This window comes from Photinus pyralis, unplaced genomic scaffold, assembly GCF_008802855.1.
Source record: "Photinus pyralis isolate 1611_PpyrPB1 unplaced genomic scaffold, Ppyr1.3 Ppyr1.4_LG7, whole genome shotgun sequence".
NCBI classification, from domain to species: Eukaryota; Metazoa; Arthropoda; class Insecta; order Coleoptera; family Lampyridae; genus Photinus; species Photinus pyralis.
In genome coordinates, this window is record NW_022170738.1 from 15,712,775 (window position 1) to 15,728,409 (window position 15,635).

The 15,635-nt window shown below is 35.3% G+C and overlaps 1 protein-coding gene across 3 annotated transcripts in view; it reads right to left on the reverse strand.

The window, feature by feature from the left end:
• Nucleotides 1-15,635, reverse strand: part of LOC116175374 (sodium-coupled monocarboxylate transporter 2) — a 73,400-nt gene that overhangs the window by 43,733 nt on the left and 14,032 nt on the right. Inside the window, exon 1 of one of the 3 annotated variants that reach the window (XM_031493449.1) lies at nt 6,074-6,442. The exons of the other annotated variants lie outside the window; for them this stretch is intronic. The gene's annotated coding sequence lies outside the window, so the exon portion shown is untranslated. Of the gene's footprint in view, nt 1-6,073; nt 6,443-15,635 lie in introns of those variants that run through there. 3 annotated transcript variants of the gene reach the window in all.

Genomic DNA, 15,635 nt, shown 5'->3' on the forward strand with positions numbered 1-15,635 from the left:
ATTTTTCACTCTCTACCTTGTAATTAAGGGCAATTTGTACCTATAAAAGGCCAAGTATTTTTAAAATTTTTTTATCATGAGATTGTATTACGTTACAAGACGCAGCGCTAGAAGTAATAAGTGGAAATGAATTGAGTGGAGAAATGTTAGTGAAGACGGTCTGTGAAAGGCCAGAAGTGACGGTTTTGACCGCTTGCAGCGTTGAAATCACTTTTTGATCGTATCGGTGTAGAATTGTCAAGAATTTTTTATCACTTACGGTTCATTCGAATTATCAGTGAATCAATTTCAAATACGGATATTTTTATGCATCTTGGTAAATGTTTAATTATTTAGATTTCACTCTTGTTTATTATTACGCGCGGCATTATTTGATAGGATAAAATTAATTCTCTGGCCCGTGAGGATAATTCTCTTGAGTTTACTCAAGGATCAAGTATTTATCTTTTTGGAGTAACTGTAACAATTTAATGATTTCAGTTTTTGCCTATAATAAATGTGTTTAATTCTTAATTATTACTATAATTTTATTTCAGTGCAAGAAATATTAATTGAATTCTTTTCTATTTTAACTCTTTTACTCTGAGGCAGGCTGGAAGTAAAAGTACGGAAGATAGGCCCAAACGTACCAACAGCGAAGGAACAAAAGGACATTTGCAAGAAGAATTTGATAAACAGAACCAACAACGGCAGTATGAGTTTTAGCAATGAGAATAATTGGCACATTAAAGAACATGGCAAACCTATCGGAGATTAGTTTTTTTGAAGCAGATTCCTTCAGATTCACTTCAACCCATTCAACGACCAGGTTATGTTTGTTTTTTTCATCTGTCAAGGTAGATGTTGAATACCTTTAATATCTAGTGTGAAAAAATGAATTACTGTTGGCGAGGGACTCTAAAATAAAATATTAATTGATAAGTTCCTAAAGGATTTAACCTGAAGAGAGGATTTTGAGTTTGCTTTTATGAACAAATAGATATAACACTCGTATATATGGATACACTGACATTGCCTAAAATTTCGATGTAATGCCATTACAGTGTACACATTTTAAATCCGTCAGGGTTTTGTGAGTTAAGAGATGCTGCTTTGGGATGTGTTGCACATTTTAAATATTTGAAAGTGTTGTGAGTTAACATATGCCTACTCTACTTCTTTACAGTAGGCTTTACTGGATTTTGCAGGTCACAACATTTCTTTTGCTTCTGCAACAAACTACTAAATGGATATTAAATCAAATTCATTTTATTGCTAAAGATTTTCTAGAATATGTTTGTAAAGGGGAGGTTCAGTTACTGAAAATATGTGCTTGAGATTCGCTGCAGAAAATCGTGTCGGTAATAGTCACCACCTAATTAACCCTTTCAAAAAAAACATTCGCGTTTCTGTAAGTCGCCCCGGAATATCGACCTCAAAGAATTCTCCAACGGAACCCTTGGCGCAGTATTTAGTTACTCAGCGAATAAAAATGGGTTGAAAAGTAGTGTAAAATTTGAAAATCACCATTTGAATTAGATTCTTGTAATGTATACAATTAACCTACGTTTTTGATTACGCTACCACTACAATTTTTAGTAAATATTAGCTCGCCTTATCGCGATTTATGATTAATGCTCTGTTAACCTTCACTTTAATTAAATAAATAGAAAAAATAGCAATTATTTAGTAAAATAAATAGGATTATATTTTTATTAAGCGTGGACTGCACTGAAGCAAAATTATACAGAGCTATTTAAAGCATATAAAGTGCTGAATCAAGGCTACATTAAGAAAGAGGTTACTCTTAATTGATGTACCTATTTCACACAACATATATCTGTATTGTGCGGTATAGACTGGCATAGCATGTCACTCACGGATGAGACCAGATGGCACACTCTCCTCCGCTAAAAAGATTAGAAAATGCCACAGGGTACTTTGACTCCAAGCAAAATAGTCGAATGTTACTCCATTAAAGATAACGATTAAGTATGTGTGTATGGTTAAACTTAAGTAATATCAAGATAAAGCGTTACGTCATCTGATCTTAGTAAGCATGCATTATCAATATTTTGTAACACTATAATGAGTTTTTAATACACTTTGGATCGAACCTTAGTAATCAATTTTTTATTGGAGGATGGTCCAAAGCTTGAAAAGTTAGCAATTTAAGTATTCAAAAATGCAGAAAAACTTTCCGGTCCTGAGAATAAAAAATACCACCAACCCGTGGAATAGGATTCAACTTTACAGCTTCTTGCAAATCCACTCAGCCCGTCGGTTGGTAACTAGCTACAACCAACCCAAATGAAAGTAACGCTTATCCACTGAAGATATCAAGTGGCTTAATCAACTGTGGTATTTTTAGTCATTCATATGTACGAGTGTACATCATGAATTAAAGCAATCTGAACTTAACACAAAAGTCGCCAAAATTTCAAGAAAAAATCAGCTCCTTGAAATAGTAAAGCTGGTATCATCAACAAATGGCTGGTACGAAATGATTATGTAAATCCAAATAAAGGAGGAAATTAAATTTAGCTGATGAGTAATCAAAAAAGGCACGGCATTTTATATAAGAGGGTAAATATCGCCTTACTAACAACCTGGTAATTGTGATAATTAGGTAAGCAGTGTGCCAAATTTACAAATAAACTTACCTACCGCACAACACCAACCTTGAATATAACTACTGCATGCAATCATTGTTGCGATCAATGTAAACTGTCACGGGCAATATAATCTTTTATTGCAATTTGCACTAGATCGAATTAAGGTTCCTATTTGGAATAAGTATACCTTCAGAGCTTTTCAAGAAGTTAAAGTCAAATTTGAGTCACGATATATTTGGATGACTTGTTAATTACATGGTCTACTCTAGAAGGACATACCTTGATTCTTGAGGAAGTTCTTCAGCGAGCGATGGAATTAAACATCAAATGCTATATGTGAGTACTACAGGTAATAATGTGACATAATTTAAGACATATTTGTCGATAGTGACAAAGTCGAAGCATATGCATTATGCAGGATTAGAAATCCAAAGGAAAAAACAATTACAGGCATATTTAATTATTTTAGAAGAATTGCTACAGGAAAAGGTCATCGTATTTCATTTCTCCGACACTCCGGACCACAGAGGGCCGCCGGAGGCGGGCTGCTCGGGCTAGAGCCTCTTCAGCCAGAGAACGGGAATGTAAGGATAGGTAAAGTTAGGGATGGGAACGGAAGGAACGGAGTTAGGGTGCTGAGAGGGACGAGTACTGCTCCAACATTCGCCTCGTAGATTTCAACATAATACTAGCATTATGCGAAGCTACGTATGTCTGAGGAAACCCCCTTGACAAAACCCCAGGCAGAGCAGTCGGCAGCGGGATTCGAACCCACAACCACTCGAATAGCATCGGTGAGCGCCACCACTGCGTCACTCGCCAAGGAACACCGACCAGCCATCGAAAATGTGTTACTCGCCAAGCCAGTTTTGTTTTCCATTTAATTCTGTATTATCAAGCAAAGTTAGCGTTTGTGTGAGTTTAGTGCGTCTGAAAATCGCAAATCTTGTACGACCAGATTATTTGGATTATTTAAAAAAAAAACTAAATAGGTAATGTTAAGATTTCCGAACACATTTTTGTCATTGTCAATAAATTAATTGTGTGTTTAACCGAATCCTTTGTGCGGCCTAGATAAAGTTTTCATGTCAGATTTTTCGATTCGTGCCTAACATTTATTTCAGGTGTGAATCAAAATAAATTCTTTGGAATTTTCGGAAGATGCCACCGAGTCTCAAATTGAGGTTTTAAGTCAGTATTTCTCTTAATAGCAGATATCGGATGTCTGCCTGTTTCAATTTTAATTTTTTTATTTGAGCTAGCAGGACAGGTTTGGATACCTTTGAAAACCCTTTCAGACCTTTATAGATGAATAAAAGCTTGCGTGGGCTCTAAAAAGTTCTCAAAGATGCAAAAAATCTCTTACAAGCTCTTCTATTAGAAGAAGAAAAGAATCTTAAGAGCCATAAATGCTTTTGGAAAGCTACTGGAGATTTTTTGAAACCTCTAGAAGCTGGTTTTGATTTTTTCTAACTATACATACCTATAACCATGCGGTTTTATATCTTTTAAAGGTTCTGAAAAATCTTAAGGAACTATTAAAAGCTATTTCACCTAAATGCCAATTAAACAGGCTCTCAGAGATGACCTTTAGACCCGAATTCTCACCATTACCCTCATTTATTATTATCATTTCTATTAAAGCTTTAAAGACAATTAAAGCTTAATCAGAGCTTTTAAAAAAGAACTCAAACGCTTTTCATGGCATTCCTCTCAAATATAGTTAAAGCAGGACTGTTAGAGACTATTAAAACGTAAAACCCAATTTAAGACCATCGAATCCTCCAAGAGACCCTTGTTCCTAAAGACTCTTAAAAACCGTTAAAGTAATTTTTTAGGAAGATACTTTGCATCTCTTTCGAAAGTCTTCTGAACACATTAAAGTAGCTTATAAAGCTCTGATATGGGGCAAACAAGTCCTGCAAAATACTCTAGCTCTCGTCTGAACCTAAAAAGGTTTGACAATAACCTACGGTGCGGGGGGGAAGGGGTAACATCCACGTAATTTTAGAAACTTATAATGAAAAAACCAAAAGCTATGAAAAGCATACAGAAAGTTCTGGAGTTCTGAAAGGCAAGATCTCTTAAGGGGCACGTGAAAGCTTAAAAAATGCGTTATATAGTTCTGTGCCCTCCTTAGAACTACATAAATCTCCAAAGCTAAAAAAAGTATATAAATCTTGCGGCTCTAAAAAGGCTTCAGAGAGACCAGTAACAGACTAAAAAAAACTCGGAACAATCTAGGATATTGACTTTCATACACATCGAAATTTTTGAAAATCTACCTTCATGCATTTCTTACTTACAGGAAATAGATTCACAACCAATGTAAAAGGTAAGCAACTTTTCAATAATTGGTTCATTATAAGAATTATAGTTCACTATAAGAATAGTATAAAGAATAATTAACCAACTCGCCCGATATAAAACGTTTGGCTGCATTCCAATTCATGCATACAGACCTGATATGTAGGCTATTAACCCAAACCACCTACCATTTGGTAGATCTTAGACGCAATAACTTAATGTAAAGAATATATATTTGTCATTAAGAAATAGCGCTCTTAAAAAAAGTTCCTGAAGTCTAGATTAGTTCACACAAATGCAGTTGAAACTTAACACAAACTGTGGAAAATCACTTATAATTCCAGTAAAACAAAAGCCACCTCTCTCTCTACTAATTAAAGAATCAATGAAAAAATGGGAAACGAGGAACTGATTCATAAGCGCCTTCATGCGATAGTTTCTTATTGTTTGGTTTTGCCATTCAAGAAAACATCTCTTGATTATACACCAACGAAAATTTGTGAAATTACGCAAAATGTTAATTTGTTTTACGTTCTGCGGTGATTCTTGATTTGTTATCGACGATTTGCAATTTTAGAGTAGTTGCACCTATGCCAAAATTATGAGTTTAGTTTTGGCATTGATTATAATATACACAATCAGTGATTAAAGAAACAACGATGGTTTATCGACTCTTACTTATAGTTTCCCTTCAATGCTAATTCTAAACGTAGAATCACTATTAATTAATATTTCGCCAATGCTATGATGAGTATGAGCCATTAATTAGTCGCGCAGTCTAAATCCCTAGCAAGCTAGGCACTACATTTATTTTTGGCCAAATGGCTAGATTTGTTTGTTTCGTGTATCCCATACCTTAAAAACGTGATTTTCAAAAGAAGTGACGTCCAACAACTCATTATGTAACAATAAAATTTAGACGAGTTAGTTAAGTGAACATAAAACTAAAAAGGAATGTAGACGATAGGGAGACAATTAGGTAACAATTTGGAAGAAAACCACATTATATTCCTATAATTCTATCTGGGATACAGTGACACATAAACTGTACTGAAATAAACGACGTGTGGCAAATAAACAATTTATGGACAAAATTGATTTGTACGATGAACAACGTAAGTTTACTAAACAATTGAAAAAGTAACAATACTTAACACTAGTTATATACTTACATCCGTGTAGGTCAAGGCTGATTCGAAATACACAAGTTAAATGTTGAATGATAATCTGTTTCCCTTGAAATGACAACTGAGTTCAAAGACTACACACTATCGTTTTTGTAGTAAATTGCAATACGTCACAGAGACAACAAAGAGATAACAGACAATTGTAATTCAAATTTTCAACAGATTTGCTGCATTCAAACCAATCTCCTAGAAAGGAAAGTTCCGTTGAGTAATGCGAGTTCCAGAAACAAAGATACTTATGCACTACAACACTTTTTTTATAAATGGCTAAACTCATTTAAACACCTTCGTGTAATAATTGTGTGCGCCTAAGAAGACCACCAGTAACTTTCTGTGTACAAAAGTCCATTCCGGTAAGCCGGCGTTAGTAAGCAAATTACTGCGTGTAAAGTGCAAATACTTTTGGCAAACGCTTCTGGTCAAAGTACATCTATTTTTAAGAAAGAAAATATTAGACAAAGTTAAAATGTGGCTATTTATACTGCAACATCTACTCGTTTGTTAATGTCCAAACGTAAGTAGCGTGATCAGCGTGGACAAAGTGTGCGAAACAGCGCCAAAGATTCCAAAGAGTAGGATGCACTGTTAATTGTTTCTAATAAATCTCTTAGGTAAACAAATTGCGTTGCAAGATAACCCCAATTTTCAATTGATGGATGACAGAAACTAGTTTCTTTGCAAGGTTATAAAGGTACTTGACATCTACCTACATCTTAATACCTGCAAGATTGTAAACAACATAGTTTTTCTTCAAACATTACCAAACGTTTATTTTTATTTGTTCAGTAGGTTTACCGTTTGGCGCGAAGTATGGTATTGTGGTGCAGATTCTCGTTTGTTTCTTAATCTCGTTGGCATGGTGTAGGTACCTATCTTCAAAATATGGCATCACACAGCATATAAGTCCAACTTGAAATGTTCATTTGTTTATTGTGGCTATTTTTTTTCTTTTACAATTCCATGGTAATGGCACAAATTATAGGCTGTCACCTGCCACAATATTAACATGCTAGTACCCCAAATCACATACACAGGACTTGCAGACTTACACGTTACGTTTTCATCTGTTCATCTGTACTTGCATGTTACTGTTACATTGTTAAGCACAACATTGAGAGTAAGTAAAGAAATAGACGGACATGCTTATAAAATGATAATAGTCACTCTCACTCTCACGATATTTCGTTCTGGAGATAATTGCAATGCAAATTTGGACCCCACCGACGATACGTCTCATTCATATCTTCCATTTTCCCTTTGAAGAAATCTCGCATTTAAAGCTTCAGTCTTTTTCCTTCACTTTTGACGGGACTTTATTGCCAACACTAATGAGGAAACACACATATTCCTAGGAATAAAACAAACACTTACGTGTAATACAAAAGAAAACATAGATAATATTATGTATTAAAACCGACTAATAAAGATAATGTCCACACAACTAAATGCATCAAAAAATAAAACCAAATCAGCAATACCAATACAATTCGGAGTCACACAATGGACAAAAACATACTAGCCATTGACAGACTAACAAGAAGAATACTAACACTGTGTTTCCCGGGTCATTTTGACTCATTTGTTCATCAACCCAGACCTCTAAACATTTAGTGTCATGATACTGTCGAGCTTTGAGCTGAAATTATTGTTGAAAAAGTAATCTAACAACTTGGTTCTGTTTTTGTTGACTAAAACGTTATCACATTTAGCACATTCAAGTACTGTTGCATAACATAGGTCAATCTGTAAAAAGAAATCTTCATAATTACAAGGGAAGAGCAGGAGACTCTAATATCAAGTATCCTAACAAAAATGATCAAATACTTTCTTTCAGATAATAGATAATACGTAGATCCCGTATTTACTCCAAAGAACTGAACTTCCACATTATCCGATTTATGTGGCTCAGTGGTAGAGCGTTGGACTATTTAACCGGAGGTCGGGTGTTCGAACCTGGAGTGACGTAAGCATTTTTCATCTGTGGCAGAAATAGGAATTTCCTTAGATCAGTGTCGAGCATTCTACCGGCTACTCCGAATTAGGTTTTCCAGCAGTTTTCCTGGTTCGTAATTATCTGTAATTTGGTGCAAGCCTGTTGAGATGAATAGATAAATAAATAAATGAATGAATAAATTAATAAATGAACAAATGAACAAAAGAACAAGTTAACAAATCCATAAATTCGTTCTGTTCGGTGGCACCTGAGGCAACAGAAATCTTTACGGTTACGGTGCGCAACGAACGCTTTCTTATTTGCATAGATATTCTAAAAACCAATGGCAACTTTTTTTTATGGAGAAATTTCTTTGAAATTTTAAACATAGATGCTTTTAGTAAAGAAAAACATGGCGCTATGTCTTTTTTGGAGCAGTGATCAATGCATGGAAAATGCACTAAAGTTACTCGTTTTACTTAAGACATGTAACGGTTTATTTTCTTCATTACTAGCATTATTATTGTTTACGGTCTATTTTGTTGAAAAATCCTCGTAACTTTTGAATAGGTGGCTCCATCTTTTGTTGGAATTTGAACCACGCGATTTTAGCGCGTAGTGCGTTTTGACTTCCACTTTCTTCCTATCGAGAAACTTATCCAGTGGAATTTTAATTGCCATGATCCATATTTATTCATTTCTGGCAATTGGATTCATTAAATTGGGGATTCCGCAGTAATTTATAACCTTAAGAAAAGGCAACACTCAGACTTAATCAACTCCCATTTATCCACCCACTGTAATTCCATTTTGAACAATTCCTCAAATAAGGGAAAGGCTGCCTGGACCATAATAAATAAGTTCAAAGGAAAAACTACTACAACAGTCAATATCCCAGCCTTAAAAGTGGAGGGCAAATTGATTGAGGACCCGCACACTGTAGCTGAGTTGTTTAACAACTATTTTATAAGGGCGCCGTCTGAAATATCTGGTAAAATTCCATATTCTGAATTTAGTGCTGAGCATATGATGCAATTCAATCCTAACAGTATGGGCATCATACCCTGTACTGAATCAGAAATTGATGCAATCATCTCCAAACTGAAGAATACCACCTCCTGTGGTACCGATGGTTTTCCTGTGGTTCTTATTAAAAGAGCCAAGCGCCAACTACCTACTTGCATCAATAACTTATCTGGTAAATGAATCGCTAATGAATGGTCACTTTCCAGCGGTACTAAAAACGGCTGCTGTTGTTCCTATTTTTAAAAAAGGAGATCCTCAGCTTGTGTCAAACTATAGGCCGATTTCGTTGCTCTCTGTGTTGTCCAACATCTTAGAATATGCCATGCTTAAAAAGATAACTGCTTTTTATACAAAATACAACATTATTGCAAGGAACCAACATGCTTTCACAAAAAACAAGTCTACAATGACAGCTCTTATGAGTTTCTGTTCAAATTTAGTTAAATTTCAAATTAAAGTTAAGTGGGAGAAGTAACGCATTCCCCTTCCTTACTATCTTTTCCAAGAGAGCACTTTTGGTTTCGATGAGGCGCGTAACGCGAGCGATCCTTATAACGTCGACTTAAAATTAATAACGTGCGACTCTACAACGCAAGTGCTTAGAAACCCAGAAAAAAGGTGTCTACCGCAGGGAGCTCCCGAAGAAAAGGAAGTCGAATACCAAACAGTAAGTGACAATTCCTTGTTTCTTTACACCTTTTGAACAGTTTCTACAACAGCCTTTTGAAAATGCTTGAAAATAAAGAAAATCCTCTTGCAATTTTCTGTGATCTGAGCCGTGCCTTTGACTGTGTCCCACATGACATCCTTTTACATAAACTGCACATGTATGGAATTAGAGATATTGCTCAAGAATGGTGCAAATCCTATTTACATGATCGCACTCAATTGGTACGACTTACATCGGGTGGACACCATATTACTTCAAATGTGCAAGATGTCAATATTGGAGTCCCGCAAGGTTCCATTCTGAGACCTCTGTTATTCATTACTTTCGTGAACGATTTAGTTCGATATATTGCTGATGCAGCAATTACCATGTATGCAGATGACACATCGATTTTGCTAGGAGAAGTTGCACTGGAAGATGTCATCAGTCATGCCACAGAGGTACTGGAGCCGCTCTTTAAATGGTTCTGCTCAAATAAGTTATACCTGAATACTGATAAATTTTATGTTATTCTATGTGGGTAGAATCTATAACGAAGATACTGCCTTGCTACGGACAAACAATAATATCATACACCAAGTGACCAACGCAAAATTTCTAGGAATTTATATAGACAGTTCTACAACATGGGAAAGCCATTGCAATAATATTATAAATAAATTAAGCTCTGTCTGCTACCAGGTCAGGTTTCTTCGTACCTTCTTATATATCAGCACTCTTGCTTGGTGGGTGCCAAAAGTGGGGTATCCTGCAAACCATTATTTCAAGAGCTACGCATAATGACATTACCCTCTCTGTATATATATGAGGTGGCTAACTATGTCAGAGGGAACCTCAACAAATTTCGTACAAACCTAGCCATTCAGGGGAGATGTACAAGATTCGGCAAGAAGTTACTATTACCACAACATCGATTAAGGCTGACTGATGCCAGTTTTAAGTGTATGACGATTAGGATCTATAACAAACTGCCCAAGGAGATAATAGATGCACCAACAAAAGCGAGTTTAAGTTTAAAAGATAGATTAAAGCACATGTTAATCCAAAATTGTTACTGGTAATATATCTGATTTTCTGTATCAATAGCTAGGCTAGCTTTTTCCAATAGTTTAATCGACGTATCTCTTACTTTTGTTTTCGTGTATGAGATCAATAAACGTAAATAAATAAATAAGTAAATAAATAAATTAGCACGTATCTCCGTAGGGAGGATATAATTTGTGTTCTTGTTATCGTAAGTACCGCCATTTGCAGTTACCGTAATTGAAGTGTACTTTTTCTTTAGGATTCGGCTGTTTAAGAGCGATGTAAATGTTAGTTTATCAAGAAAGAGAGGTTACCTTTGATTTTCTTTTAATTGTTGGGTTCAAGTGTTAGTTCAAAATCTAGTTTCAACGGACCAACTTAAGTTTCGGAGACGTTTTACATACAACCCTTGTTTGACATACAAATTTAGGTAACCTTGGATTAAAATCGCCATTGCGAGTTCCAACACCGTACAACACTTATACTTGGCCCTATACGTGCGAATTGTTGTCCGGAATATCAATTTATTTGTGGAAACTTTTCATTCAGTAATCAATAATTGTGAAGTGTATTTTTGGTTTCAGATTTGGTTTTGGAATAAACAAGTATTCCTGTTATTACTACCCTCGGATCTTCTCAATTTCATACGGGGAGAGTTAAGTTAGAAATTGAGTGACGCTCAACCATTGGTGGGTGCAACAGGGTTACGAAAATTATTTTAACCCGAACGAACTACCGCCGTTGAAGATTCTCAAGCTCTTATTTTGTGTTTAACATGAGCTAGTTGACCTCTTATGCGGCGGGTTTGAGGATACGCAGCACCAACTCTACTTAACCGTTATAGGCTTTAAACTGTGCTACCGACATAGATAGGTAATGGCCCTTTATTTTTTTTAATAAAACATGCAAAGTAAATAAGAGGAAGACATTTCATACAATTTTATCAAATACTAGCAGACCCCGCGAAATTCGTTCCGCCTTTGGAAAATCTGTTTTTCTTCCGGTAACTGGTTTGGTGTTGCTAAACGCAAGGTTATCGGAATGGGCATTTCATCATTGACAATATCCTAAACTCGACTATCAAACAATATACTATCGACAGTCGTAGTGAATTATTGTTTAAACAATATAAATAGAATCGTTTTAAAAATAGAGTGTTAGTATCTTAGTAACGCACTTGATGACAATCAGGAATACTAACTGACAATGGCAGTCCACATGGTGTGAGATTCCTGATAAATCGCTGCTGCTATTAAATTATTGACGGTGTAGCTTTGAAATGAAAGCTTTATCACGTCGGATAAACTGGAATTGGACACTTAAAGCTTTACTTTTACATAAAGAGTACCGAATCGTATATGTTCAGATATGCACCACCTCCCATACACCTTTCTAAAGCGTTCATGGAGCAGTCGGTCAATGTAAAATGAATAAAAATATACGACCTGAGAACAAGTGAGTGAGAGTCACACATGTGGAAGGTCTTATCTACATGCAGTAGTATGCACAGAGATTCTGCCGTAATGTTTGCTTACGATATCGTAAACTCTTTCATTATTTGATGGTACATTATAAACACGTCGAAAACATATAATATTGTTATTGAAATAGTGCCGTAACATAATATTATAGTCAATTTCCCCGAAATTTTGCATTGGATGTGTCAATAACGCTACAAATAGAATTAGTTTCACGGACATTAGAAAATGTTCACAAATGAAGCTATTATTCCGTAAAGTAGCTAATATACCAGTCAATGGTGAAAATGCTTCATCTATTTTAACACCGTCCAATAAAGGAGTCATTGTACTTTCAATTTCAGTGGAAAAATTACGCATTATTCACCAGTGGATAAATTTTACTGTTTTGGACTTTCTTCGTGATCTGTAATTTGTTCAAATCGGAGTCTTCCACATGCTCTTTTCCACTGGAGAAGGTTTCCAACCACCGTGACGTTTGAGACTCATAAGATCACCACCCGCATTTGCCAAAAGTGTCGCTGAGAATCTCCTCACATAATGTCCAGTATAACTCGACGCGTCTGGTAATCCCAACCACTCAGCTACGATTTTGAGATCTTTTTCAGTTATCGAAATTGAAATTGAATTGTGCTAATCACTTCCAGAATTTAAAATGACCGCCGTTTTGTGTTGTTTTTTGTAAAAAAAGTTTTGCACAAGAGTTGATTTCAAAAATCCTTGATTTTATGAAATCCGACTACAAATAATGGCGATATAGAGATTTCTCGAATAAGCAAAAAAAGTCCATAATTCGGAAACAAAAACCAAAATGAAAGAAATTGACTTTAAAAAAAGTGTTCTTTTTGACTTGTTTTATAACCCATATTGCGTTGTCCACCCTGTATACAGGTTGATTCAAATTCGAGGGCCACCATGGGGGTCTCTGAAACTGTAAGAAATAGGTAGGCAGTTTAAATTTGGCAAAGTTGCTTATTTTGATGGCGTTTTGAAACTGAAAAAATTCCGACTACTTTCGGAGATCCTAAAAAAAAGAAATGTTGCAAAAACCGAAGTTATTTAAAATAATGTTTCAAAATAAATGACACATTTTTATGGCCACTTTTTTCCCTATACAAGATACTAGTTTTAAAACTTAAGTCTGACGTTTCATCTCCGGTTAACCACCATCAACTTTGTTTTTTCTTATGGAAGTAATTTGGGTTTTTGTGTCATTTGTTAAAGGATTGCTGAGTGTCAAAAAATTCCCTTACTGAAAATCTTGTTTTGAATAGGATGAACCCACACAGATCTCGTTGATTCATTCTTCTTTTTCACCAACATTACCGGCGAAATCACTAAGGTCATAAATCAATAAGTACTTACCTACTTAATCTCTTGCAGAATGGATAGTTTCACTTGAACAAGGAGCCGCATTTGTCTAAAAGTTTCAGCCCCAGAGGAGGTTGACGTTGATAAACAATTAAATAGATAAATCATTATTGCTGGTAACTTCAAAATGTAAAACCGATTGACATTACTGTAAAATTCTGATTGAACTTCGACGGTTCCCCGTCAGTGTCCATAAAATGTACACTTCAGAAAATTGAAATCATTTCTATAAAAGAAATATTATACTTATATAAATTAGGTTGTGGCGCAAAGTTTTAGTATTACCTATAAAATAGAGTGCAGTAAAGCTTTACTATCGGCGTTCAATAAATGTGGAAATATCTATCTGGACTCAAATGGATACTTTCATCGATAGTGCATGTACGAGTATTGAGACTAGAGGAACTCTAGCGGCAATCCTGGCGGAGATGCAGTTATAAACTTTATATTGCAGCTATTGATGCTCGGTCTTAAATCCGGAAAGTCAACGTATAAATTTACACTCTCGAAAATGAAATGAGATTTTTAAAAAGACGAGACGGATATTCCATTCGGTTTCGGTGTTAAAATATAGCTTTCTGGGGCAGTGTTATGCATTTAGTGCCTTAGTGGTTAATATAATTGAAACCACTTCCGCTTCTCGTTACGGGATTGAAATAACATACTCAATATAAAATTTTTCATATCTTACAAGCAATGCAGTGTAATCAAAGTTGCCAGGATTTCCTTGCTATTTAAAGTTATCGTCAATTGAACAGTGAAAAATCCAATTTATCTAATCTCATCCGATTTACCGACATTGATTGCAAGTGCTCAAACGACACTTGCATTGCTTGAAGTGTTGATTTGATCATCTAAATCTTCCTACCACTTGTACCCTTGTAGGTACAATCTCTACTTGATCCTTTAGTCAAGGACGCCTCTGATATTGTTATCATTAATAACTTCCTATGGGTGAAGTCCGTGTCTTACGATCCCACCCACCGTGCATCGTGGAAAAGAACCCTGGAAGAGATTAGACTGAAAAATACAGGAGTGTTGCCAGAAAAGTTATTTGTAAGGCTGTCGATGCCGTACTTATAGAAAGTCAAAGATGTAGATATTGGAGAAAATAATAGCAAAAAATGTAGGCAGGCTTTTTAGGGTACTTCTCTTATTTACGCATTGGATTTGTAAGACCTGGTAATGCCGATGTTTTAATGCACAAATTATGCGAGTTTATTGGTTAGTGTCTTTTTTACCACCAATCCCAAACTGCTGCTAAAACTGTCAAAAACAACACGAGCAGCGAGTTTATCCCATGATGAGTTACTAATGTAGTACTATACCTCATTTTAACTCCGCGATTTTGAGGTCAAAAGTAATTAAAGAACAAAGGTTCATACAAAATGATCATCTAGATAAATTCTTTACAAAATTACAACCAAAATTTTTGTTTGAGAAAACACTTCAGAACCTTGATATTTTTACAGCTTAAAAATTGTACGTATTTTTACAACCTTGGTAAAACTGTAATGTAACTTAAGCGAACGATGTCTGGGCTGCGACCTGGTGCATTTTCTAGTTGTTCATTTTCTAGTTGTATACTACTTAATGAAATTCAAGGAGAATTTAAAAAATCAATTAACGCTTTTGTCGGTAATAAGTAAAAGCCTGAAAAGTATAGCCCTAGCAATAAGAATAAAAATAGAAACCCTACAGAGAAAGAAATGTATTACCTGTTTAAAAATGAAACACAATTTAGCGGATTTTAGGCAATTTTTGGCCTTCTTCACTTCACACATGTATTCACTATAAACTGTCTATCGCTTGGCATAATATGATGTTCATCGCGTTCAGGCCCACAATTCAATGGCCACATAGTATAAGTAAACTACTCTAATTGACGGTTTAGTTACGGTTTCTGGTACAATAATAATAGTAACTTAGATTAGTACAAGACACGCAAATTAAGTCGTGTAGAACGACGCATTAAATGAATTCTTTTGGCGCACGCTTACAATTATATATTTTCTCTCAAATCATCACGTCTCCGGTTCCTAT